This window comes from Triturus cristatus, chromosome 8 (assembly GCF_964204655.1).
Source record: "Triturus cristatus chromosome 8, aTriCri1.1, whole genome shotgun sequence".
NCBI classification, from domain to species: Eukaryota; Metazoa; Chordata; class Amphibia; order Caudata; family Salamandridae; genus Triturus; species Triturus cristatus.
This window is the reverse complement of record NC_140591.1, coordinates 1,293,019,843-1,293,045,044: the sequence shown is the minus strand read 5'-3', so window position 1 is coordinate 1,293,045,044 and position 25,202 is coordinate 1,293,019,843.

Below are 25,202 nucleotides of genomic sequence, written 5' to 3'. Positions count from 1 at the left end.
CTGCACACCAGCGAAATGTAGCTGGGATCTACCATGCCCTGCAGATCATCATCATGGCATTACTGCCACAAGGCGTGGCGCAGATGAATTTGGCTGCCCCCACACCATCCACATCTCCACCCCCTGGTGTGCCATTGCCTCACAGTGTGGCAGACGTATCCACTCCGGCACCTGATGTGTCAGTGGCACACAGTGCCTCAGCCGGTACTGCAACACCCACAGGTGGGGCAGAGCACACATCCAGGGACGAGGACTTGGAAGGGTTTGTGATCAGGAGGAACTGGCAATCATTTCCGCCACCTGGCCTATTTTCTGCTTGGTGTCGCACATGGCCCCATGACCTTCGCACATGACCCCATGACCTTCCACTGACCCCGATACACTCTGATGCACTCACCTTGGAAAGCGACATGGACTGCCATATCCTGTTTGATGACAAATGACACAGCGACCAGACTGCGGACTGTACCCTTCCTCTTCTGCAGTGCTTGTCATACCCGGATGGACTCTGGCTTGCCCTCCACGGGCCCATATTGTGTAGTGTGCTCGCCATTGCCCTGTACTGCTGCAGCTACAGAACTACACTGGATGTGCAATAAACATCCAGTGACGCATTGCTGTGTTATGTCTTTCATCATTCATGTATGAATGTGTGGATGAATGTAGGGACAGTGATTTCCCTTGCGTCAATGATGCTCATCCTGTGGGATGCCAGTCACAGGGTGCTACATTGCATATTGTGTACCGGGTCTTGTGAACACGCATTAGTCACTTCCATGTCCAGACATGGACTGAACCACGCCCAGAACCCATGAGTCATTGTTGCAAGCCCTGCGCTGGTCCGGTGTACGGCAGGCCAGACCACTCCACTTACGCTCCGATGGGGGGGCAATCATTGCTACCCATCGCAGGCATACTCGCTGGTGGTGTGCAGGTCACTGGTCTAGTTGTCAGTATGTCACAGCCTTTCCCTGAGGACAGGTTTGCATGCACAACACACCCATCCGGCACAGGCGTCACAGGCCATGTTTCTCCACCAACATAAGGGGCCTTCGACGTCACATTCCCCTCTGCCGGTGGTGACTGGATGACGGACGCTCCACGGTTCTCAATCATAAAGGGCCCATGAGTTGTTGCACACAGGGTTAGTGGCACCCGAGGCCGTCACGGGCCTACCACTATGTGACGCTGACTGGGGTTGCACAGGGTTAGTAGCACCTGGAGCATTGCGGCCGGTACAGACACCCTGCCAGGGACGGTGACTTTGGGTGCACTGAGGTAGGGGCGTCCTAAGCTGCTGAGCGAGTGTGCAGCCTGCCTTGATGCCCAGTCCCGGTGGTCTGGACAGCTCAGGTTTTGTGTGCACTGCTGGACCGCAGTGTAGGCCAGAGCCAGCGGGCAACATGGGCCTACCGCCATGTGGTGTCGCTTCTGGGATCCCAGGGTTAGTGGCACCTATTGGGCTGAGCGGGTATGTAGCCTGAGGTGAGGCCGGGTGCACTGGTATGTTCTCTGCCATGGAGTAATCAAGACCCAGCACCAAACATGAGACCTGGTGGCCTGCGGAGCGGGGCTGCATGGTGTGGAGGGTGCCATGTCCGCAGTCCCCGGGCTTGTGGCTTGCAGCAGCACGTGGTGGGACCTCCTGTCTGCACGCCGGTGGTGGAAGGTGAGCAGTGAGGCCTGGGTGTGCATTGGTGGGCATGCTCCGATGGGTGGTAGGAGGGGCTGGGGTGCATCTGTCTGGGTGTGCATGGGTGGACAGGCGATGTTGTCTTGTGCAATTGTGTGTACTGTGCTAATCATGTATCTGGACTCTGTTTCAGATGATGGGTCTGGCTCAGATGTGTGACCTCGTGAACTGCTATGCATACCAGCAAGTGTTTGGAGACACACCGGTGGCAGCAGGTGAGCAGTGTGGCCTGAGTGCGCAGGGGCGGCTCTCTCTCTCTCTCCCTCTCTTCTTCTTTCTCTCTCTCTCTCCCCTCTCTTCTTCTCTCTCTCTCTCGCCCCTCTCTTCTCTCTCTCTCTCCCCTCTCTTCTCCTCTCTCTCTCCCCCTCTCTTCTTCTCTCTATCCTCCTCTCTTCTTCTCTCTCTCTCCCCCTCTCTTCTTCTCTCTCTCTCCCCTTCTCTTCTTCTCTCTCTCTCTCTTTCTCTCCCCCTCTCTTCTTGTCTCTCTGTCTCCCTCTCTTCCTCTCGCTCTCCTTCGCTCTCCCTGTCCTTTGATGTGTGCAGGACACACCTTCTCATCATGATTTTTGTCTTGCAGGCTGTGACCTACGGATTGTCCCGAGGGGACCAGCCATGTGTCTTCATTTCTGTTCTGTGTTCATTTTAATAAAGTTTCATTTGTTGCTTCGAAAGTGAATGTGTAATGCTCATTTTTGTGACGACACATGCATGTCACCAGTTGTGAATGTGCAACATCAAGCGGATTATTTTGTACATGTTTAAGTGTAGCTGATGTGGCATGTCTTTGGTCGGGGGTGGTGCCGGGGAGGGGGGGTACGGGGGGTGGTGGTGGCAGGTGTTGTTGCCCTTTCAGCCCTCCGGGCTGCATGTTCATTTGCCCGGGTGCATTCTGTTGTTCTTCAGGTGTGGCTCTGGGCCGGGTTCCCTTTCGCGGTGCAGGCTGTGGTTCGACTTTGCACCAGGTCAGAGCAGGTGTTATTTTCCTGCTGCTAATGCACCTTATCGTCTGTTTTGTGTTCTTAACGTAGTTCTGGCTGGTCATTGTGAATGTTGTGGAGTGTTGTTGTCGCGGCTTTTGGCACGGTAACGCCCACTCTGCATCTCATTAGTGATAGTTGCGGGGGTCATCTGTGGCGATGTTTTTGTGGCTGCTATTGCGGGTAAACTGGTGTTGTGGGATGTTAGCACCAGCTTGTGATTGGGGCGATAAGTTTATCGCAACTTCGACTGCGATAAAGTGCAGTTAACTTGGCGATAGATCCTTGTGAATATACCCCTCAGTCTCTTTTATTCCATTTAGGATCCCACAATCCACTCTAAAGTTGTCTCTGTTGTTGGCTCTGCATTGAAACTGTATCACTTTCTGTGAAGTAAGTTGCCTTGAATGCCTCAGTGGGGATTCAACATCTCACAGGAGAGTGAGAATCAAATACACAGAGTCGGTCATGCCCATCACTTTCAAGATAAGTTTGGTATTGGCAGATTTGACTAGTGAATGGTAGGTCACAAATATGAGCACCCACATTCGACGGATCCTGGAGTCATTTTTAGTCCAGGGTTGTTTCTAAAAAGCTAATCAAGTTGGTGTATTTCCTATCAGACGCAACACTTGCATGATATTTAAAGTCACCTGAAATATCTTTCTCCTCTGAATTCAAAATTATTAAATCACACGTTGAGACAATAGTCTGCATCCTAGCCTGCATGGGAAAAGTCATGGTAAAGGCCACAGAAGTCACCCTGCATAGAAGAGTCTTAGGTAGAACTTGTTTGATTTGCCAAAGAAACAAAAGATGAGATCAGCCCTGAATGTCATGTGAATCCTCCTCTGCCAGGCATGCATCATAATTCATTGAAGCCCGGTAGATTAGCAAACTCGGTACCGGGTTAGATGAATCACCTGGCCAAGATGGTGTTGAAATTATAAAAATTCATATAATTTCCATGAGATGCTTACAGAGCTCCCATCTCTCAATTAGCAGAGGACTCACATTAAGAGGAACGGCTGCCATGTCAGAATTGGAGGCATGCTAAAATTAGTTTGCTAAACTGTTTGTTTGCTTACTCTCCTTGCAGATATTTCCTAATTTGGTCATATTCAAGAGCACAGCTGATGGCAGGGACATCTTGGCTTAGCTCAGAGAAAAAAGGTCAATGTCAGTGTATTACCTGCAGTTTCCTTTATGCTCTCCCCAGCGTCACCCGCTCAAAAAGGGTTAAAATTGAAAATGTGAAAAGCACACATTTTTTACTTCTGAAAAGTATGCAGGTGAATTATACTTTTAAAACACACAGGCACACCTATTTCATTTAGGTCAAATGTGTTTTCATTCACAAAAACAAGTATGGATAGCAAATTCCAGATCAGGCCTTCTCTGTAGTGTAACATGGCTGTGTCTAAGCACATGTTCGGTTTTCATGACCCTCATATGGGTGGTAAAAGACTTGATGCAACCCACATCTAGTATTTGACATTTATACTTTTTGTAGTTTACGTACTGATAGCAGATTTAATGTGAGAAAGTGCCTCTTTTGCATGTTAACCTCATCGATCTTTACCCAGAATGCATGATTTTTGTGAATTGGTGAAAATCTGTTTGTGAGAAAGTAAGACTCACAATGTAAGTATATCTGGATGGTTGAGTTTGCAGGAGTCTTGCTGGGGTCCTGCCGGAATTCAACTTTAAAGAATTGAGCCATGTGGTTGGTAGAGGGGTCTTTTATTCTTGTAGAGCTCCTTGCTAATGGGGGAGCGAGACACACCTGTGAGTCATACAGGCACCTGCACTCTGATTGGCTGGCTGCAATATGAAGAGAAGTTTTGCTGCTGCCATTACAGCACCCAAAGACTCAGTCCCAGTGCCCTGAAAATGAAACGAAATTAAGGTTTAGGGGCAGGGTATGGGTACCCTAACTCTCTGAAACTTCTTGGTCTGAGTCCAGGCCCCTGGACTCCTGTGGGTTCCAGCACGGCGGTGTTGCATTGGAAACAGGCTTGGATGCATCACGCTTCTTTAGTTGCTGCTCGTTTCTCAGCTCCCAGCTGCAGGAACAAACTCCAGAGGCCAAACACAGGAACAGGCACCTCTTGGCAGGTCAGAACTCCCAGCGAGGAAGTTCAGGGGAGCTGGTGGTGAAGTATTTATGTCCCTGAGACTTCAGAACAGGAGGCACGCTCTACTTCAAGCCCTTGGAGATCTTCTTCAAGCAGGATACACAGCACACATCAAAGTCTTTTTCCCTCTCCTAGGCAAAAACAGCCACTGCAGGCCAACCCTAGACCACACACAGCAAATAGGCAGTACTTCTCCTTCAGCTGTCCCAGCTCTTCTACTTGGCAGAGGTTCCTCTTGAGTCCATAAGTATTCCAAAGTTCTGTGGGTCTGGACCCCAATATTTATGCTCGATTTCTCTTTGTTATCTTGAGGCAGAGAGGCTCTGTGCCCAATCAAAACTTGTTCTGTCCTCCCTGGTACAGCTTCCCAGCAGGAGTTGGAGAGAGCATTGTGTAAGGCAGACCTGGCCCATTCAGGTGCAAGGAAATCTCCTCCTCTACTTTAAATGCAGCTCAGATCTCTTCAGCATAGCCCTGACTCATCCAGTAAAGGCAAGACACACCTCAACCACCCCAGTGGCTCTCTACATTGAATGCACATCCCCAGCCCTTGTCACTCAGAAGCCAGACAGTCAATCCACAAACCAGCAGAGGCACACAGGATGGCTAAGCAATACCCACTTTCTAAAAGCAGTATTTATACACAATATATTATATTCAGGCAAACTAAACTCTATCTTATATACTTATAAGAAGTTATAAATAAACTCCCATTCTAGCCTATCGGACAGATAGCCTTTCCATAGCGAAAAAGAAGTACAATGGAGTTCACTACCAGGACATGTCACACATGCCTGGACATGTCCTACCTTTTACATACACTGCACCTGCCCACGGGGGTACTTTTGGCATACCGTAGGGGCGACTCACATGTAATAAAAGGGAAGGTTAGGGCCTGGCAAGAGTGTGCAATTGTCAGGTCGACATAGCAATAAAATCTGCATGAAGACACTGTGGTGGCAGGTCTGAGAACCCTTTGAAAGGCTGCTTGTGTGGGTGGCACAATCAGTGATGTAGGCCCACTAGCAGAATCTGACTTACAGGCCCTGTGCACACACAATGCACTGTACAAGGGGCTTAGTAGTAAGTCAAATAAGCCAATCATGGACCCACCAATCAATTTTAACAATTTAAACAGAGAGCATATACACTTTAGCACAGATTAGCAGTGGTAAAGTGCCCAGAGTACCGAGAAACCTACAACCAAAGAAAACAGGGTCAAAAACAGGAAGCCAAGAAGTCTGGGGGTAAACCCGCTGAAAAGCCAAGTCTAACACAGGGCCCTTTGAATTAGATAATTGTCCATTACAGCTGACCCAGCTGCAGCGACTGCAGAGACTACAAATATAGCTAGGGCGCCAGCTGAGTCAAACCGCCATTAATTAATTTAGCACAGCGAGAGAGAGAATACTTGTACCTGAAAGTGCATAATGCCTTTCTCATTAATGGGATGTAATTTGTTTTTAGTTTTCAATCCCCACACAAAGTGTCCATTGTTTAGTTACTTTTTAGATAATAATCAAGTACACAATGCATGAGCATTGCATAAGTAGCATGTGTTGTAGGCACCATAGGAAAATAATAATGCCTAGACATACCAATTGAACATCCTAGTATATCTGCAAGTCAACTGGTTTGAAACAGGCTATGATGGTCTGTCTCCATGTGCTGATGCCACTCTAATTAAACTGCTGTTTGAGCAGGCAAGACTTCTTCCCCTACATGATAATGCATGTAAAGATCAGGTGTGCCATGTCCTCATTTCCGTTGCTGTAAATGCAGCAGTGTGCTGGTGTTTGCCCCCTCAGCCATAGTGGAATATGCGGGATTGCTGGGAGTTTTCACATCTGATGTTTCAGGGATTTCTCCTTGGTATTCCTGGAGTATCCCTGGCTGAAATATGGCTGTGGACTAAGCGATGGGTAGCCTTTGATTATCATCCAAGCATGACTTCTTGCTGAGAAGGTGGCTTTGTCTTCCACCAGGTAGAGGCTCCTTATTGCCTTCAGTATAATTTATTTTGAAACTTTCATGTGTAGTTGGGACATCCTGGAGCTGGGTGGGTCCACTGTTTATGAGGAAATCTTGTAGGAAGTTTCTTGCCGGTGAAGCATTTCTGTGCTGGAGGTCTTGCCAGAGTAGGTGGTTTAAACTGTTTGGGAGGCATTCCTGATTTTGTGCTAACAGGCTATGTGGGCCCACTGTCTTGCTAGGTGTTGTTTGGTGAGGCTGAACTCCAGTCCAATCTGTGCTGCAGAGACATATGTTAGAATGTTGAACATGATTCTATAGGCCCTGTTAAATATGCAGTCCAGGGTTTCGGAGTCTCTTCCTCTTAGGGCTTCACTACCATATGTAATAATGTGCAGAAAATGTGCTTGTGCAACCTGGATAAGAGCATGGGGCAAGTCACCCTGTATTTTAAATGCCTTAAAGTTATCGCTAGAGCCATCCATTTCCTTATTATCATCTCAAGCTGGCTAGAAAATGTGCCCCCTTTATGAATAGTTACCCCTAGATATTTGTAGCTGGTTGTATTTTGAATTTGGGTGTTGCCCAGGTACAAGAGATGGGGTTTTCTCTTCTCCTTTCTATGTAAATTGTTTGGTTTTCTCAAAGTTTACTCCAAGGAAGTTGTTGGTTGCATATCCATACAGAGTATTTAGGATGCATTGCATACAAACTTGCGTGTGGCTGACTAAGACTATGTCATCACCATATAAGATACTGGATAGAACCTTGCCCCTGATCCTTGGAGCATGTGCATTGCGTGAGTCAAGGGTCTGTGTCAGGTCTGCCATGTAGAGATTGAGCAGGGTTAAGGTGAGCATGCATTCTTGTTTGAGCCCTTTGGTGGTAGAGATGCACCTTGACAGATGTGTGCAATCGCCTAGTTTTACCTGGTGTGTAAACATATTAGCATGTCAAGCAGCGCTTGCAAGATTTTCCAGCGTGCCAGCTTCCTGAACAGTCTTTCTTGGTCTATGTTATTGAAAGCTGCCCTAAAGTCTATAAAGCAGTGGTGGAGTGTCTGTTTTGATAACTTTCCCCTGTTCATAACCAGCAACATAGTTTTGATGTTGGTTGTAGTCCCTGCATCTTTCGAAAAAGCCAGTTTGATTGAATCATTTGGTTTCTTGCTCTGAAGCTCAGGCCTGAAGTTCTTCTAGTAGGGTGCCTGCAAAATTCTTTCCTTCATTAATGAGTAAGGCAGCAAGGCAGTAGTTCTTTGGAACAGATTTGTCTCTGCTCTTGTAGATAGGATCAATGATGGAGCCTTTCCAGGAAACCCATAGTTGTCCCAGTTGTGTGGCTTCCCGAAAAAGTGAATCTAAGGACACTGCCCAGAGCCTTGCTTAAAGAGTGCTGTCGGGATCCCATTTGGTCCCGGTGCTCCTTCTTGCCTGTCTTTAGCAATCTGACATTTGATTGTTGTGATGTGAGATGTTTGTCCACTTTCTGATCATTTGCAGTGATTTCAGAAGTGTGTTTTTTCTGGAGGTGCTCGATTGTGCTTGAGCCGTATATTGTAGTTCCCAGTCTGATCCCAGTTTGTTGATTGAAATGGGTTGACAGGTTGTCTGATCATGCCTCTTTGGTTATATGTGATGCCACTCCTCCATGGGATGGGCACATTGTTTTGTTCACCGTGGCCCAGAAGCATGTGCTGCTTTTGGTTTTGCTTTCACATTAGAGTTTTGCTTCGAGCTCCTCTTTCCTGGACCTTTTATTATACCATTTTAGATTTCAAGCATTTTTATATGTTGTCGCAGTGATGATCTGAGATTCAGGTCTTTGGGTTTGTGCTTCAGGAGTCTCAGTGTTTTGTTAATTGTCTTTTTCGTTGTTTTTAGTTGATTCCCGTTGGCCCTGGGAAGCCATCCTGTTTTTGGTATGCCTTGAGGTGGCCTGTATCTCACTGCTGACATTTGATAGGTTTGAAGTGAAATTTTCCCACTTGCTTATGGGGCTGACTGTTAGGTCATTTTGGTTCTGTAGTAAGGCCTTTGCAACTTGTAGCACCTCCCCTGTGTTTTTTAGAGAGGATTTGATTATTTTAAGGTTAATTGTGTGACTGGAGTGAGGACCCTGCTGGTAGAAGTTCAAAGGTTGGTGTAGTTGCCAGAAAGGTTGCCTCCTGCGGTCGATGGTCGCTACCCCCTTGTCTCTTAGGCAAAAAGTGGCTACGCAGACAAAAAATGGAAGGGAGATCAATGTGTAGTATAAAGTTGAACATGCATTTTCAGAGTAGTATGCCGCTACTGGTGGACAGTCTTCAGGAAATCTGCAATCAAGTGCCCTGATGTTAATGTGCTCAAGGTCTTCCAGAAGGCTCTTAGCTGTTGTTCTCACTCTGCATTGCAGGTTTTGTTTTGTTCAGGAATGTTCCAGGCCAAGGACTGGGACCATGTCTCCTCGTCTGTTAAAGATTCTTGGAGATGAAGGTTTAGGTCACCTGAGAGTAAGAGATTCAGGGTATTGTATTTCCTTATAGATGTCAAAAGACAGTCCACAAGATGCCTTGAATCTATGTTTTTTTGTTTTGGATTTATATTGCCGTTGAAGATTACACCTCCTCCTTCTTCCCCTTAGAACTGAGAAAGATCTTGATTGCGTTGACAGTTTTGAGGAGAAGGGGATTTCTTTGATACTTGTTGTACTAGTCATTGACACATAACTTGCCAGCCCGTCTGATAGGTGGCTGTATTGTGATTCCTCGGCTGCTGGTGTGTGGAAGCATATGAAGCCCTGTAGTTGGGGTGGTTCAGCCATCCACATATCCTGCAGCAAAATTATGTCAAATGATTTGATGTGCAAAACAAAGTCTGGGACCTCTATTTTGCTTTTTTGGCCATTAATGTTCCATGAGCAAAGGTGAAGGAATGAGTTGCTCCATTGAGGCGGCCCTTTTTTTGTGCATGTTTTCTCATTTTGGTGTCCCCAAGCCTGTTAATGGATCTAGCGATCCGCTGAGTGTAACGGTGCCCAGGCAAATGCTGTGATTGGGGCTGGGTTTGGCTATGGCAGCCACTGTTTACCTGCTCCCTTGAAGATGATGGCCCCGGGCTCCACTGAGTACTGAGACTGCGGTTTTCCTGTTGCTGCTGATTTTGTTTCCTGTGTTGGTGAGTAGCGGGAGATGGCGCCCTGTACTGCAGTAGAGCGATATGCTTATTCCCCATGACTTGAATGTTTCAGTACTGTGTTGGCCAGCGACGATGATCTCCATGTGGCCTTGGTGGTTTCTCTATCCAAGTGTGTGTCTGTCCTGAGTTTAAATAGTTGATCGTAACTGCAAAATGTTGCCTTTATTGAGGACATTGCAGTTCCCCTTTGACTTGAATTCCGGTTTCAGGTGCATTAAGCATTGGTCTGTTTGCTGTCCAGTAGGACTGTCCCTTGTGAGATCTTGTCCCCTTGGTTGCTATAGTGGAGAATGCAGGTTTTGTGTCTCGTCACCAAAGTTGGCTTGCGCCATCGATGTGGGTGATAGTTGATGTGTTGAGGCCCAGTTCCTATCAATCGTCGATCAGGTGGGCCTTCTGTGTTGGCTGCTCTGGGAACTTGTCCCCCTTTGTTGTCTAACAAAATTGGGAAACCAGGATTGGGTTCATAGGTATCTGTGATCCTTGTGTCCAGCTCTATGGTTTATCTGTGCTGTTGTTAAGACTGTGCTTTCCCTCTCATTATCAGTTGTGTAGTCTCTGGTGACTGCCGAGTCTTTGCTACATTGTCCCTGTGTGAGAGGAGCCTGCACATTTGATGGTGTGCCAGATGTGTTCTAAGAGGAGTGGCTTGTGCCCCAGGGGGTGGATTTGGATCTCCTCTTTGGGTGTCTGCAGTGGAGCTTTTGGCATCTGAGTTTGAAGTGCGCTGTGTGACAGCCTCCCTTTGATCTCTGATGATAGAATTGGTCCCCTGCCTGGAGGCTGCTCGGTTGCATGATGTTTGAGAGGTTGCACTTAAGTTGGTTCCCATCATGTTCTGTTGATTTAAGCAGAAAAGTAGGTATGTTGTTAAGTAGGGTGTTTCTGGTCTTTTGATGTGGCCTTTTCTCCCGAGTTGTCGTCTTTGTTTGGTGTTTTGGGCCGGGATGGCTTCAGGTTGGGGTGGTGTTGATCTGGTGACCGAAGCTTCCCTGGATGAGCTTCTCGTGTTTCCTTTATGTGGGGTTTTGACAATGACTCTCACCGGACTTTGTGTTTTGAAAGCAGCTGTTTTGGATTTGGTGGCTCCTTGAGGATTGTCTTATCCTTTTTCTGGTCTTCAAGGAGATTGGACAGCATGGAGGGGAGAGAAGATAGTTTAGCAACAATTGACCAAGAGCCACAGATCAAACTTGCTTTCAACTGAGCTCGAGTTATTAATGCATTAAGGTTTCCTAGCTTTTTGCTTATTCCTCCGACGTAAAGGGCCTGGGTGTTGAGGAGTATCAGTTGTATGTCTATCTTTTCTGAATGGTACTGGAGTTTTTACATATCGTTGCATTGTACTTAGAAGGGAAGCGCACACGTTTATCATTTGCGGTAGAACCATGTTATTTAGAAGGGCTTCACTATTGGGGTCCATATCTGAGTTAACTTTGCGTCATTTGTTAGAGCTGCTTGGTGGAGATCTGTGTGCGGGTCTTGTCGGGGTGTCTAGCAAGTAAGATGCCACCATGTCTACCCATTCCTGGGTTCCAAGGTAGGAAAGGACTTCCAGCTTGTCCTCCTGTATCTTGTGGGAAGCTGCCCATCAGCAGATATTAATATGTCCCCTTGGGCTAATGATGTCAACAGCGGGTTAGGGGAGTAGAGGGGGGCCTGTGAGGGGCTTAAAGGCGGTGTAGTTGTTTCCTGTTCTTGTTCCATGGCTTCGCCCTGTGGCTCATTTTTACTTGGAACCTATTTTTACATGAAGTGAGTTTCTGCACTGTGAGATGAGAACTTTGTTTGGTGTGGGACCAATTTGTGTGCACTAGTTCCCTCTCTTGGAAAACTCCTGTGTGCATGGATCCTTGTGGGCCGTGATCAGGGGTGGTGTGGTGGTGTTGTGGTGGGGTTAGGGCTGGTATGCCCCTACCTTCTGCAGTATTTTCCCACAATATGTGAGTAGTGGGGTGCCTTTCAGTCTTGTTGGTCTGTTCCGCAGCTGCTTGAGTTTTGGGTAAATGCGCCTCTGGCATCACTTGCCTGACTTGAGGAGATATGGGCGTCATCTGAATGAGGTCCTGTAGCCTTGTATCCCGCTACTGGATGAAAATATGGTGGAGTCTGCATCATTTAGAAAGAAGAATTTAGAGTAAATTTTAGTTTGGGAGAGGTTGGTGGAAAAGGTCTTCCCTTTGCCCTCCCGATCCATGTGGCTTCTAGGTGGCATGCGCTCTATTATTGGGTTGAGGGAAATAAATGCCATTTGTGGCTGTGTTTCCTCCCCTTTGATATTTGCCCCTCCCGTTTTTTGGGGGGAAGGCCCCCTTGTCTTCCCTGACCTCATTGTTCCCTGTTGTTCCTGGCCAAGCCTTGTGCTTCCTTGGCTACCTTGATTTCCTTGACTTGTTCATTTGTTTATTTGTTTGTGTTTCCCTTTTTCCTAGTGCCTATAACTGGTGCAAGGGCTGCTGCTGATGATTTCTGTTTGAATGACTTGAGTACGTTGAATTTATTGGGAGGATAATCAGGTGAGGTCGTACTGGTTGGGTTGTGACTTATGAGGGCAGTTGCTGGTTATGGCAGAGGCTTGATGCCAGGTATTGGCCCCAGGCTTTAGAGGTAACACCCCTCCGGGGAGGCACAAGCACAAACGCCCTTGTCAAGGAGCCCAGCTGAGTTTGGAGCTTGGCCGGTCACAATATGCACCTGAGTCTGTCGTCTATTCTGATGTTGATTTTGCTCTGGCTGCAGAGAAGGGCCTATGGTGGAGAGGTGATTGTGGCCCCTATGGTGGAGAGCCTAGATGGGCTGCTTCAGCAGGTGTCCATGATGCACAATCAGTGGCAGCTGATACAGCTGTCACACTCACCCTTGCTTGATGTTTTGGCCGGTGGTTGCTTACACTGGCTGCTGAGGGCAGAAGGTGGATATCGGTGGTTGATGTCACACTTGGCGCAGTGAGGAGAATGTCACCTAAGTTTGAAAAATAACAAATACATTACAAATTATGTAGCAGTGAAGTGAACAGCACACACAGTTCTAAAAAATGATAATTAAAAGAAAAATCACACTGTATTGCCAAATTGTGAGGTGCATCTGTATTCTTCTTGGATTCTAAGTCAATCTTGGGGGCCTGGCTGATGCGGTTTGGTAAGGAATGTATGAGTGTTATGATGATTTCCCCTTTTTGTGTTGGAGAAAAGAAGGACTGCTGATTGTAAAACAAAAATGATATTAAAGAATCAAGAAGAAGGACAGAAGGTAAACTTCATAAGGACTGCACCAAGAAGACTCAGAGGAAGCGCATGAGCATTGAATAGTCCCCTTTGCTATCATTCATTTTATGACTGATCTGCAATCCATTAGGTGAGAACGTGGGAGCAATTACAACTAACAATCACAGACAAGTAGCTGCCAGTATCGGCTGATCAAACTCGCAACTGTCATGATCATCATCATCATAATAATATGTAGCCTAGCAGCATGTACATAATGTGATGATCACCCCTTGTGTGTCTTCAGCTACCTACAACAGGCCCCCCCACCCAGACACCACATAGTTGCAAATTTAAGTCAGCCAGACACTCAGAAACAGTGGATTTTCATAATATATATCAACATTTGTTCTAATTCAAGCATGGTGCCGGTGGTACATTGCTGGTCCATTGTTTAACAAAACACACATTGGCCAGTCTTGTAAATCAAATAATGTGGGGTAGTCCAACTAGGGAAATAAAGAAATGATAGACAGGCACAGGAAGGAAGCAGGCACACATTTGTCTCTCTAATGTCCTTGAAGGAAATGGTGGGGAGGCTTATTCACTGCACACTGCTTCAAATCAAATATGGCAATAAAATATGTCTATAATGGTGGGGCGGATTATTCAGACACAAACAAAAAAAAAAAAATGTTCCCCTAACTATATATTTTCTTTTCGTCAAAACAATTTGGCTATTGAGAGAGAAAGTTCTATGTTTGGTGGCCCAGACCTAGTAGTCAGGGAAGCAGAGTTTGTCCTTACCCTCCTCCTGTCATACTTCAGGTATGGTGTCATTTGGTGGTATAAAGTGCTGATTCATTTTGATCATGGTTAATCTCTCCACGGTTTGGGGCAAGAGACTGGTCCTTTCCACTGTGACAACTACACCGGCTGCACTGAACACAGGCTCATCGGACACACTGGCTACTGGGCAAGCTAGATAATTTATTTCCAGCCTGCTTAGCACTGGCCATTGGTGCCTCTTCCCATACCAATACACCAATGGATTTTGATCCAGATAGACCTCTGTTGAGTCATGGAGATAGGCCTGGACCATCCTCTCAATAGTCATTGCTTGACCTCTTTTGCCTTTCCCTCTACAATGGACTTAAGCCCTGCCAGTAGAAACCAATTGTGTGCAGATTTTGGGTCAGATGCTCCTGTTGCGTTTTTTGCTAGTGTTCTTGTTGTAGGTTTTGGCTGCTGTGATCCAACAGCACTGCCCTCAGGCTCCGAAGTTGAGTGCTGCACCGCAGAACTTGTGTCCAGGAGGACAGGACCTCTAATTCTCAACCGTTCTTTTTCTAGGTCACTGGCTTGGGCAGCAATCCAACTTTTGTAGTTTGAAACATCCCCGTGTGGAAAGGTACCAGTAATAGTTTGTACCATGGATCAGGAATTGTTGCACAGATGCAATGTTTGGATGACACAATGTATCTATGTACCCTTTTATTACCAGATGTATTAAGGATTAAGCTCTCCACCAAATCAAATGCATCTTTTTTAGTCCACACCTGCATACATTTCAGACGCCTTCCTTAGCTGTTCCTGTAGCATATGCAGCAATGGGATAGCTTGGCCCATGATACTCAACTCCTTGCTGACTTCCTGTGTGAAAACCTCAAAAGGATGCACCATTTGACTAGGCCCCATGGTCCATCTTAATGATCATGCCTTTCACAGTTGCATCCCCTATTTACATGACATATTCATTGATCTGTCTGTAATGCTCAAACAGACGTTGCAAGATGTTATAAGTGAGTTCCAGCGTGTTGGTAGCTCCTGTATGAGTGCTTTAACTTTGAATCTATCATCATGCTGAATGACCCTCAACTGCTTCCGGGCTTTAAAAAAAGTTGCTGAATCGGTCTTCTCTTTTGAGAAAATTCTGTACATGGATGTTGATGCAGTGCTCCAAACACAGGACACTGGAAAAGCCACCATCTGCCATGGCCTTAACTTTATTTCTGCCACTGTCCATGGCAACAAATCCAATGTTAAGCCCTCTTGGTCGCAGCCATTCAAAGACCTTGCTGTTAAGTCTTTCAAGATGTTTGCAGCAGCATGGGATTTCTCCTTAGCCACGATGGCTATTGTTACATGCTTCCAAACGCCATTAAAAATCTCAGCAGTGTCAATGCCTGCAGTTATAATTTCTCTATCTCCCACAAAAGAGATCCTGTGTGCGGTGATACACATTTAATCAGTAGCTTGGCAACTGGTCCAAATGTTTGTTGCTAGGCCGACAGTGTGAACAGCACTCTGCTGCAAAGCTTATCCAAGCAATTCCAGCACATCATGATGCAGTGCTGGAACAGCAACTCTGGTAACATCGGACTGGCTGGGAACCTTGCTTTTCGGGCAGATGGCTGCCACAAATTCTAGAAAACACACATTTTCCACAAAAGAAAATAAAAGGAAGTCGAGGGCTACCATTTTAGTGCAAACATGCCTTTGGGTGGTTGCGTTCGTACTGCTCTTCCTGCCTAAGCATGCCAGGAATGGCAGCCTGTATTTTTTTCTTTTGTGGTGCCACTGATGCAGATGACTTCTTGAGAGCAGATGTTGGTAGACTCAATGTGCGTCTCAGCGGGGCAGTCACTGTATGCTCTTGCTTTGTTGTGCCATTGTGATGTTGCTGATGTTGGCGATACTACTGCACTGCTGGTGACAGGGCTGATTTGCATAATGAAAATGTCTTCCTCTTCTTCACCTTCTACAGTGATCCGATCGGATTCCCTGCTCAGCCCTTTTACTCCCTTCACCAACATCACTTGCAGTTTTTTGGCCACTAAGGTGCCCCTCCCACTGGATTGTGTGGTGTTTCTTCAATTAGGTTGTCTTGCCTCCGGTACCATAGTTTGTACCAAGCTTACCCCGACTAACACTTGCTCTGCAAAGGAGCATGTGGCAATGTTTGGCTCCTTCTTGCTAACTGTAAAGTAGTCCCAAACTGGTGAGGTCCACTTTCTGATGCTGGTGCCACTGCCAATATCGGATGGTCTTGCGGTAGGTGGGCATTTTGATGTTTGCCTCTCTGCAGTGCCTACTTCTACTGAGGCGGTTGTGGATGTATCTCGCTGCCAAGGCCTTGCAAATATGGCATCTGGCGGTGGTGGTATCTGTACCACATCCCTCAGAGCAGGTTGAGATGGGGTAACGTAGGTCTCCACTAGGGCTGGACTACCATCCATGGTGACCGGCTCATCATCATCCTACTCTTCTACATCCATAACTCTAAGTCTTTCAGGAACCTTCCTTTTCCCTAGCCTCTCCTGGTGTTTCTCACTCTCAGACTGAGGTGGGATCCAAGTGGAGTCATGATCATCAGAAGATGGGGCTTTGAGAAGAAGATGGTGGACTCCCTTTTCTTGCTGGAGATTTGGAAAACAATGGATCTTCTGAAAGAGTGGCTTTTTCTACTCCCTCAGCATGAAGATCAATCACCTGAACTGCTCTTACTTTGGGAAAAACTACTATTGCTAGCTGCGGCTGTTGTTGGCCACTTATCTGAGTTTCCTGGAACGATTACTTTATGAAAGAGATAAGTCTATCTCAATGTCACTGCTCATTGGCGTTGCAGTGATTCGACAGTCTGCCTCTGTGACAGGCATGGGGTTTGGCCTAGGTTGGGGTGGGTCCATTGATGTGGGGGTGCTGCTTCTAGCTTGCTCGCCGGAGGCTTGTGCGGCAGGCGCAAGTTTGCCAAAAAAGTTCTTTGCTGGCATGCCAGTGGTGGAAATCAGCTTTTTCTTCTGCTCCCCATTGCCACTTTCTTGGCAGCACTTTTCTTTGGGTCCATCTTGAGGCTGTCAGTTGGCAGTGGCACTTAGCTTCACAAGATGAAGAGAGGTCCGTGTTGTGTGGTGACGTGTCACGTCGTGCACAAGCCTTTTGTCTGGCAGCACTTTGGGTGATAATGTCTCTTGTGCTCTTAAAGGCAAACAATCAGTCAAACAAGTCATTGTTGCAGTTCAATTAGTAGCACAAGCAAACAATATCATTTAGTGTGGTCACTGGTTACTTAAGTTATTATGAATAATTAACAATACAGTTTATCCATTCGTAAAACAACACCAACATAAACTTTCATGGTGTGCACTCAGGAAGTGTAAGAAAGAACAGCAACAATAACATACAGATGTAACTGTTTGCTTTATGTGCATCAAGTCGGGAATGCTGGTGACAATTAAATAATCCTTAGAAAATAAATGCTGTTATTCTCCAATAGTAGAGGTGGAGCTGATATTGGATGTTAGGGAAATAGGGGAAAACAATTAGAAAAAAATAAAAACTATTGAAAAAACAAAACTAGAAAATAATCAAAAATCTAAAAATCAAAAGAAAAAAAGAAACATTTAAGAAATGTAAAAAAAGTTAAATAAAGAACTACAATAAAAAAAAGACAATATTAAAACGAAAAGTTAAATAAAAATAATTAAATGAGAAAACCTACAATTAAAAAAATTAAAATAAAAAATGTTTAAATAAGCGAAATTATCCTCAGTGATATAATTTATGAAACTGCTTTCTCACCCATCCATGCAAGTCTATGGCAAAGGGGCACAGTCTCTGCCCCCAAGTGCCACATGGTCAACAACACAAAGCAAAAAGGCAATGAGCACAAAGAAAACACATGCAAGGCTATGGCAAAATCACACTGGCTGGCTACACATAATGGCCTCCATCTACATGGTCAAACGGCAAGCAAGAAGGTACGGCCACAACAAAGAAGACATGCAGGCCTGTGGACATTGACTATACAAAATGGCCCCTGGCCACATGGCATGGGGAACAAAGACAAATGGTGGCCTATGGCAAACACACTCACACACTTGCCAGACAAAAGATGCATGGTGGTAAGACAGAAAGCACAACATTAATTTAGCATTGCCCAAAAACTAAAATTAACAGGGCTTTAAACCTTTTTACAACAACACACATCCTCCAAAGGCATTACCCCACCCTATACACCATTGGAGGACAAAAATGTGAAATACCACAATTTTTATTTTTATTTTAATCCAATGCCATCCAGGGCCTAAACATTGTTTTTTATTCAACAGACACAACAGGAACAGTTGGATCATGCACTCATGACTAGTACTGGGCCTACTGATTGGAAGGCCCATTGGCAGACTATGCCACATAGTGAATTAAAAGAATATTGCACATGTATTAAAAAACACAGAGATAACAAAATGTTAACTTTACACAAGAAGAAAAGTTCCATGCAAAAAACCAACAACAACAACCAAGAAAGAGGCATGGCCACAATCAAAGAACACATTCAAGCCTATTGTAAAAGCACACTGGCAGCCTACACTAAAAAGCCACCGACCACATTGTCAAACAGTAAGCAAGGAGGCATAGCCACAACAAATAACGCATGCAGGCCTATAGCAAAAGCACACTGGCTGCCGACAGAAACTGGCCACCAGCTACATAGTCACAACAACAACAACCAGCAAGAATGAATGTCCACAAGAAAGAATGTATTTAGAAAAATTGATAAAATGTGCTAAACTGTGCAACATTTTTCCTTTACAAAATAAGATACCTAGGCTCCTACTGAAAATAACTAGGCTCCTACTGAAACTGTAGGCCACCGCTTCACAGTAAATTTAAAACATCTAATAAAAATTGAAATAAATCCTGGTGCATGCCCTCTTTCAAACAAACAAAACCCTTATAAAACAGTTTTTGAACATACTTGGAATTCTCAAATACAAAGTCCTTAAATCCCATGGTATATGCAGCAGACACAAAGAGGGATCCTTCCAGCTCCAAATCCAGATGAAAATGACCAAGAGATCGAAAAAGCACTGGGAGGAGTATGCTGGACTGGAACAGGAAGTTGGAGAATCTGGGGCACTTCCTTCCTGTTGGATGAAAAAAGTTTTTTAAAAAAGGACTCCTCACACAAAAAAAAACACAAACGGTCCATTTGTGGAGGTTTTTCAATCCAAATCATCATTATGGGAAGATTTAGATGCTTCTCAGGGGAGAGTCTTCCCCAGGTTGTAATCACGGTAAATCGTGCGTGTTCGCTGACATCACAAACATCAGCCGGAAGTTCCTGGTGCAGCTCAAAGCCATGTTAGCGGCCACAAAATCTCAAGGGAGCTTGCAAGTGGCTAGCAAATCTCGTTGCACTCCCGCACAGCTAGGAAATCTTGTGGGCGCTCGTGAGTGTCCGACAAGTCACTCCGTGAAATGACATTTCAAGCTCAGCAAAAAAGAAACTTAGAGTGTGGAGTTTATCAGTCACTCTGCATTTTGCGCGGAACGCAGAGTTGACAAATTTCACAAACTCCACGAGTGGAGTTTTATGCCAAGGCCTACACACAACACATATGGATTTCGACACTGCCCTAAATTTACAAAATCGCGTAAACATGGGGCAGCACCAAAACCTTATGCCTCCTAGAGCAGGAGTAACAAGGAGAAATGTTTTCAATTATCCTCATTGTTTCCTCATTCCATGTTTGCTGAATTCTGCAGCTCAGATAGGACAATGAAAATACCTCCATGGAATTTTTTGTCCAAGTAGGGTGCTCCTTCCTGCACAAAAACAATCCTGCCAACAAAGCTGACACCCTTGCACCATGGTACAAGGGTGCCTGCGTTGGTGCTAGGCACCAAATTGTGTGCTGGCTGGAAGGACAGGAATGCACAGTGTCTCGTAAATATGGTGTATTCCTGCCCTTTCAAATTGCCGTGGGCCAGCGCAGCAAAAAGATTTGCTGTGCTGCCCTACGCCAATATATTGTAAATGATGCCTTAAGGAAGGCAGACAATGAGAATGTTCTTTTTTTTATCAGTAGATTTATAACTTTCACATTTCCAATGTGCTTTGCACTTCACTGAGGCAAACACATTTGAAAAGTCTAAAAAGTTACTGTGAACCTTCAGTACAGTCTGTGCATGAGTCAGGGTGTTCCAATTACTTTAGTTTAAATTTTAACATTTAAATATATTTGTATGAATTTTTATGACAGTCTGGTGTCATTGCGCACACTGTAGGGAATATGGTAAATGTTTTCCAGCAACTAATTCATGCAATGTGTTGTAATTTATTTTTATTAATTACATGAAAGTATTCATTATTGGAAAAAAAAGCCTTTGCTTAATGCAAATTATAGTTCCTTTAATCTAATGCAACTTTGATTTGTCTGCCTCGAGTGTCCAATGGAACTCATGTAATATCATTCTAAATAATCTGTGAACCAGAAGCCTGGGTCATGTGTTGTAATTAAAAGATACATAAACATTTCTAGATTTGTTCAAGAGTGGTTGCCATCATTTAATTTACAAGTGGTTTTAATAAATGATGCATATCACCTTGTTAACCTTCGGAATTCGTGTGTATATAGGCATGTTATCTATTCATATTCTATTATGTTATTGATACAAATGGTTTCATTGAAGTATGCATGTCTTTGATGTAGTATTCACAAAATGCAATTCAAAGACATGTCCTGAAGTAAAAACATGTGGAGAATAGTTATAAGACATTACAAGACATACAGGCACATGCATCAAACCTTTTTGCGATCGCAAAGGGTGCGAATCGCAAAAATAGGCCGTTTGCGATCGCAAAAGTCAGTGTTGAAATGCATCAACTGTATATTTGCGAAAATCCATTTTTTCGCAAATATAAGGAATCGCAAAACATTCTGCGAATCAAATAGCGAATCGGTATTAGCGTGTCCCAATTACCGAATCGCAAACAACGAATCGCAAAATGTATGCATGACAAATCGCAAATAGCGATTTCCATGAAAATCGCAAATTAGCAATTGCTAAATAAGAAGGATCACAACCAGGTGGTAATCATGAGTGCAAATCACAGACAGGTGAAAACCAACTGAAACCCATTTAAACACACCCAGAATGAGCCAGCACTGTTCACAATGGCAGGGATTTACCTGATGGCGAGGAGGATGAGGCTGCAGGCTGCCGCACAGAGACGGAGGCGAATGAATGAGCGCATCTTCAGAGTCCGCATAACTTTGCTAGGCCAGCAAGAGGATGAGATATACGACAAGTATAGGCTCAATGCAGCAATGATCCATGACCTAATCAATGAATTGGACCCCATAATGCAACGACAGACACGTAGGACCAATGCCATCCCAACGCATGTGCAGGTCCTATGTTGCCTACACCTTCTGGCGTCAGGCAGTTTTCAGGGGGTCATTGCTGTTGCGGGAGGTGTGTCACAAAGCGCACTTTCAAGAATATTGAAAGCATTCCTTGATGCCATGATGGCCGTGATCGGGTCTCATATCAAGTTCCCTACCACCGCGCTTGACCTTGCAAAAACCAAACAGGAGTTCTACCAGATAGCTCGTTTCCCACATGTTTTGGGTTGTATTGATTGCACCCACGTTGCAATATGTCCCCCTGCAACACAGGAATATATATATAGAAATAGGAAATCTTACCATTCCCTCAATATTCAGGTTGTTTGCAATGCCAAAAACATTATCACTGACATTGTTGCGCAATTTCCAGGGAGTGCACATGACTCTTATATCTTCAGGCAAAGTGGCATACACACCCGTCTTGTCAGGGGAGAATTTGGAGAGGGACATCTGCTTGGTAAATATGTGTTATAGTTTATCACTGTCATTGTACGTATGTCAATGTGAAGCTGCCACTGACTCTTTGCTCCATTACATGTAGGTGACAGCGCATACGCCTTGCGTAATTACCTAATGACGCCTTACCTCAATCCCACAACTGCCAATCAACAGAGGTACAATGCAGCACATATTTCGACAAGGAACATCATAGAGCGCACATTTGGGCTGTTGAAGAGCCGATTCAGATGTCTACATAAGACCGGTGGAGCACTGAAGTACAACCCTGAACAATGCTGCAAGATAGTAGCGGCATGTGCCATGCTGCACAACATAGCGACAAGGGGAGGAATGGACATCGAGGTGTCTGACAGCGATTCGGAGGATGGGAACCAGCAAGTGCCACAACACCATGCAGCACAAGGGGCAGGCGCAGCAGAAGGGCGTAGGAGAAGATTTGACATCACACAAAATTATTTCTGAGGTGAGTAATGATGACACAGAAACTGACTATTGCTATCAGAGTATTCTTTAATTAAATAAAATTGCCATGAGTGTTCAAGCACACTTGTAATCTGACCAGTGCAATGGACATAAGTGGTTTGCAAATGTCAATTCACTTGTCACTCTGTGAAAAGTCAAATCCAAATAAATGGTTACGTCACCATAGTGGAATGCACTTGTACATGCCAGTCTAGCGCTTTTTCCCACGAACACCCAGACGCCTGTCAGACCCAGCATTGTCATCCGTTATGTTGGAAGCGGCGGGGGTACTGCTGCGTGTGTTGCGTCTTCCTGCAGTGCGGACTGGAACTGCCACACTACTTAGGCTTGAGCCACCCTCACTACCCTCTTCGGGCGTGGAATTGTTGGCCGCAATTGTGGAAGCATTTAGCAAATCAACTGCATTGGTGACCTGGTCCAGTGCTTTAGCCACATCGCCGCTCCAATGGCACATTTCAGTTTGCATGGTCACAGACCTACGTGCCAGCAGTGCAGTTGTCGTGGCCAATCTATTGTTTGATTTAGCAAACATTTTCAATTGCAGCATTAGTTGACGATGCTGTCTCTTCTGGGATACATTTCCCTCATGCATCACCTTGCTCAGTTGCTGCACACTTTCTGACAGTACTGCTATGTTGCTAGCCATCTTGCCAACTTGCAATTGTACTAATCGTGTGTTTTTTGTCTGCAGGCGCTGCATACGGAGCATCTGTCCCTCAAGACCACCCCAGACATCACTTGGTTGCTCCTCCTGCTGTGTCCTGAGTGCTCTTCCTCTCCTACGCCGGGCTCTGTGATTAGTTCTGGGGACCTGTGGTTGTGTTTGTGTGATGGAAGTTGTCTGGCCATGGCTGCCACCTGGTGTTGCATCAGCCTCATCATCTTCACACTCCATGGTGACTAGGGATGGAACAGTAGCCCTGCGTGACTTTGTTTGACGTGAGGGATTTATTTGCACCACAGGTGTGTCCATCTGTTCACCTGCGCTGGTGTCCTGCATGTCTGGGGAATCGCTATCCACATCTTCTACACGTTGTGCATCTGTGAGGTGAAACAGTGCAACACTGTATTATTTCATGTCTGTGATATTAATTGCACAGTAATAAATTTCTGCCTTTGTAAATGATTTTATACTCTATTAAGCTTTTTTGGGTTGTTACTCTGAGATTTGACATTTTAACTGCTTGACCTGACTACATCTCCCATAATGCCCCTCACCTACTGAATGCATTGTGTACTGGATGTTCAGGGTCTGCACTTGGGCTGTGCTGTGGTCGAGTTCTACCTTTACATTTTGTAACACTAAGAAAACATACATTCATCTTACCTTCAGATGTGTTTGCTGCTCCGGACGTGTCCAGCTGGGTCACACCAACAACAGCTTCTGGCTGGATGGTGGATTCAATCAAGTCCTCCATGGGAGTGTTCCCAGTGTCTGTTGGTGTTCCCCCTCCTGTCTTCTTTGCCTCCTTCAGGCGGTCAGCTATGCGCACCTTAGCCCGACTGCGCAAGTCGTACCATCGTTTTTTGAGTTCTTCAATGGTGCGGTGTGTCACCCCAATGGCATTGACCCTGTTTTGGATCCGGAGCCAGATTTTCCTTTTCTCCTGCTCTGCCACTTTCAATGATGCCTTTCCAAACAGCTTGTCATGGCTGTGGACTACTCCCTCAATGAGGGTGTCAATTTCTTTTTCTGCAAATTTAATTTTGCGTTTCCTGCCTGTTTGGCTCTCCTCTGCTGTTTGTGAGGCTTCCATTTGATATCACAAGTTTTTCTTCTGTCTCTGTCACACTCCTGTTCTGCTCCCAGAGCCAGCTCCCTCCTCTCCCTGACACTGTGCACTGGAAATGAGGCTGGTGCTGCTCACTTCCTGGTTGTGATGTCATCAGGATGCATCAAAAAGCGACTTCGGTATTAGCGATTTCGCTAATTGCGAAATCGCTAATAGCGAGTTCGCAAATGCCGAAATCGCAATTTATTTAGCGATTTTTAGCGATTCGCAATATTCTCGCAATGTTTTTGTTGCATCGTGTTTTGCGAGTCTTTATTTGCGATTCCTTAAAATTCGCAAATAAGGACTCGCAAACTCTCTTTTTGATGCATGTGCCTGTACGAGACTCATAAAATGGCTTTGTGTTAATTTGAAAAAGATATTTTATCAGTGACAAACCCAGTGATTGTATGAATCCTGGTCTATAGACTCTTCTGAAATAAAATATTACCTATGTGACATACTCAAATGGACGGTGTTGCCACCTGAAACTCAACACATCAAACACCAAGATTATCACCTGTATGTAAAAGGAGAATTTTTACTGTAAGGAAATGGATTATTAGTTGGGAAAGATGTAAGTCATGTACAAGTAATAACTCTGTAGCCTTCTTTTTATTAGGAAACTTATACTCCACTGTATTAGTGGACTGTCTCGGGTTAGCAAGGCAGAACCTTCAAAGGCCCAATCAGGGAAGGTGGTGTGGGCTGGTAATGCAGACCTCAGGCACAAAACAAACAGCACCCAGTAAATCACACTTCAGCCAAGGCCATTGCGTTTTAAAAAAGGAAACATTCTTTATTACACACACACACACACACTACTCAATACTGCACGATTATTTACAGATATAAACATAGTGGCACATGGAAATACCTATTGTGACACCCTCTAACAACTTGTGTACCCGCAAGGCCTAAATTCTATAGCCACCATACTCCATATGCTAACATAACACACAATACAATGGGGTGTAGTTATTGAATGTCAGGCCTACCATCTTTGTCAAGGTGTCACCACATCCAATACATATAACAGCCTGTCCTTAAAATTCAATAGAAGCTATAGTAAATATTCTCTATATTGTACCGTCTTATATTAATATTCATTAAGCTACTATTGCCCTTGCTATTA